We start from the raw sequence: 3,425 nt of genomic DNA, 5'->3' as shown, positions 1-3,425 counted from the left end.
GCAAATCTGGCGTTTTATTATGGTTTGCTATGACATCTACGTTGTCTTTGTGATTGAGACGGGCTGAGATGGGAGCACGTGTAGAAATGACACCGAATGGTGTGCAGGATCCTACTGGGAGAAAAGAGAGCTCCACAAAGCCTTATTCCTCAAAATTGGTTTGGAAAGCTATGCTTCAAGAAGGGAAGAAGCCCATAGCACTTGTCTCCAGGACTGGTAAGAACGAGCAGAGAAGAGGAGCTAAGGGCGAGTGAACCCTGGAGTGGGAGAAGGGGATGTCAGGTGCTTCCTGCTGCAAATGTCTCGGCTGTATTTTTAGCAGAATTGCTGAGAGCGTGGGGCCACTGCTCGTGTAGCTGAAATAGCAGGTGGTTTGGTGTTTGGCTTGGAAGCTTTACTTCTAACTCCTGCAAGTGCATTTGCTCCTGCTCCCGCAGGACTTTTCCAACAGAGAAAATAGCGCACTTCAGGAGCTTCCCGAGGCAGAGCTAGCAGCCTGCCTTTCTACTTACCCCTCCCAGTTCAGCTTCTGCTCGTGCCCTCTTGCTTTCTGATGTTTAAATGCCCTGCAAAAAGCTTGTGTGAGTGAGGGACACTGAGCACAGAGAGGAGGAATGTGCTGGCATCCCAGAGCACCTGGAACAGCCACAGTGACAGCCACAGCCTGCACTGGCTCTGCACAGCCTTGCAGACAGGCAAGGAGATGAGGAGAGCCCCTTGCTGATGTAACAGAGCATCTGGCCCGTGCAGGGCCATGAAATTGTCATCCTAATTCAGCACCTGACGAAGCTCCCACTTTTCATGAAGTGCTGCAGACTAGATTTTTCAAGATCTGCTGGAGGGAAAGTGCTCCATTTCCAATGACGTGCAGTGATGTTGCACCTACTTGTGATTCATCTCATAACCAGAGGGAGACATTAAGCACTTCAGATACGTTTATCAGCGGTAAAAGATCCTTGGCAGGCAGCAATAGATCCAATTAAAGGACTCCCAGAAAGTTCTAGCTGTTAGGTGAGCGTGCAGCCAAAACATTAAACCACAAGATTCACTGCTCTCCGCGCTAAGCAGGGAGGCAGATCAGACCAGTTATCAGACCCCTGGAATGAGGTTCCTTCATTGCCAGAATCTGAAAGTTGCAGCGCGTAAGCAGCAGCTAGATCTGGAGTCTGTTCCCTCACCTCACTGGGACCGAGCAAATTGCCCTCCTTCAGCTCTCCGGAACAGCCAGGTGCAGAGAGGGGTAAATCCTTCCTTAGCTTTGTAAAGCTCCTGAAGTACTTTTCAGCCAGTGATCTCATTATGCTGGAAGATGTCCAGGGACCGTTACAGTGAATTTCATCAGCGTTTGTAGTCTTGTTCTGAAAGACTTAAGGTTTTTCTTTGCAATGGGTGAGGACGTACATGCGTGTTCACTGACCTGCTATCCTTTCAGGACTCTTTTTTAGGTGTGCAAGGATTATTTCTGGTGCTCAACCAAATCTGTCAGATCCTGCATTGCCTGACAATAATGCAAGGAGAATTGACATCTCCCATGGGTACACATAGCTCTTCTTCCTCACGTTAGGTAGGCAGCCAAGTGAGCAACACACTTCCTGTTTTCAATGTAGAAGACACATCAAATGCCATTTTGGCACTGCTGGTACGGCTATCGCAAATGGAGCCGGGGAGCCCTTGCTAGCTACTGGAAAGCAGCAGCTCTGCACTCAGAGGCACTGAGCAATCAAGTATGGGAGACCAGGCTGCACAGGCCTCTCAGACCGGTACTACTCCTCTTCTAAAGAAAGGTGAGCAAAGTGAAATCCTCCCAGTGCTGTAGAGGATTAGCTCAGGAGAGAATCAGCTCCAAATTGGAGATGAAAAGCAGCTGCTGAGTATTCTCAGGAAAAGCACTTACCGGGTAGGATCAGGACCTGTGATCCTCCAAGTTTTTCACTTTCGCTGGCACCGACAGAGCAAACCACACAGCGCACAGGTAGGTGCATCCACTGGGGTAAGGAGCAGCCTTTGCTACGACATCTGTGATTTTATGAAGCTGCCACTGCAACACCTCTTCTTTCTCTGTTCAGAAGTGAACATATTTAACTAGGAGAAGGCAGAGTAGGCTGTCTATGACATACAGAGGGAAAATCAGTCTAGTGTTTAAATAAGGAGTCTTATTTAAGATTTTGCAGGCAAAAGCTGCGATGTGTCTGTAAAAGACTCGGTGGCTTAAGCATCTTAATACATTATTAGATATATATTTAACAGTGTTTGTGCTGGCGTTAACAATGCAGTAACTAGGAATCAAACATAACCCACTTTGATTAAAATCTACTGAAAGAAGAACGTACTTTGAGTATTGCAACCATTATTCCAAGAACTGTTTTCTTTATTCCATTCAGGAGCAACCTCAAACGTGCCTGTCCTTTAGCTGTCAATTATCTCGCTTTCCTGCAGTTTGAGTTTAAAAAGGGTCGTCTTAAAGCTCTGTCAGAGGAGCTGCAGAGTTGTGGTGGCACAATTTACAATGCTGCCAGCCCTTGCTGCTGAAACTCATTACTCCTGTGGCGGAGTTGGAGAAATGGGGGGTGTAACCAGCCATTGTTTCAGTGCAGGGGCTGGTCTGTAGACTGAAGCTGACGTATGCTGCCCGCAGAGATCGATTTGGCGCTGAAACAATGTGGTTTGGGCAGCTGAATGCTGGGGGTGGTATCTTCAACAGGAGCATGGAGGAGAGCAGGCACCAGTAACTTGTACTTCTACCACGTTTTGTTTGACTGCTGTAACAACATACTTCATTAAGAGCTCTGCTTACAGAAATATATCTGACACCTGATATGGAGGTGGTCGAATTTAATTTATATTTGTTTCTGCATTTCACACTTTATTGCTCCCCTGCACTCATGAGGTGGTTTCTAAATCTAAGCAGAGAGGAAATCATGATGAGGTAGTTTTTTGGTATGTTGAAATTACTGTAAAATATTACCTAACCTGGACAAGCAAAAACAGACGAGAACACAAATGCAGAGCATTCCAGAACTTGGTGTACTTTTTTTTTTTTTAAGATTTTAGGTGGAATATCTAAAACAAATAGCTGGCACCATCAAGAAATGTATATTTCTCCTGTACCTTTGGTGGAAATATCTTCCTTACCCCCAGCACATTAAGAGCACCCTGAAATGGCACCTCCTCAGCATGCCTCAATTGTAACTCCAGTCATGGCTCCTTCTGTGCGGAAGTTTGTTCTTGGTCTCAGTGAGACTACCACTCTTGATCAATCGTAAGGTGTAATTACTAACAAGCGGGTTAATATTTTGTCTCTCCTGCTGTTAGGTCTTGGTATCATTACCCATAAGCATTTTTGCTGAGTACTAGAGACGTTATTGCTTCTCCTTTCTGGACTGTCACAGCCCCTTCTACCTCAGTTACACAACAGGCAGAAGTTC

Source organism: Oxyura jamaicensis, chromosome 19 (genome assembly GCF_011077185.1).
Source record: "Oxyura jamaicensis isolate SHBP4307 breed ruddy duck chromosome 19, BPBGC_Ojam_1.0, whole genome shotgun sequence".
Classification (NCBI taxonomy): Eukaryota; Metazoa; Chordata; class Aves; order Anseriformes; family Anatidae; genus Oxyura; species Oxyura jamaicensis.
The sequence above is the reverse complement of the archived record's forward strand: the minus strand, read 5'-3'. Positions refer to the sequence as shown.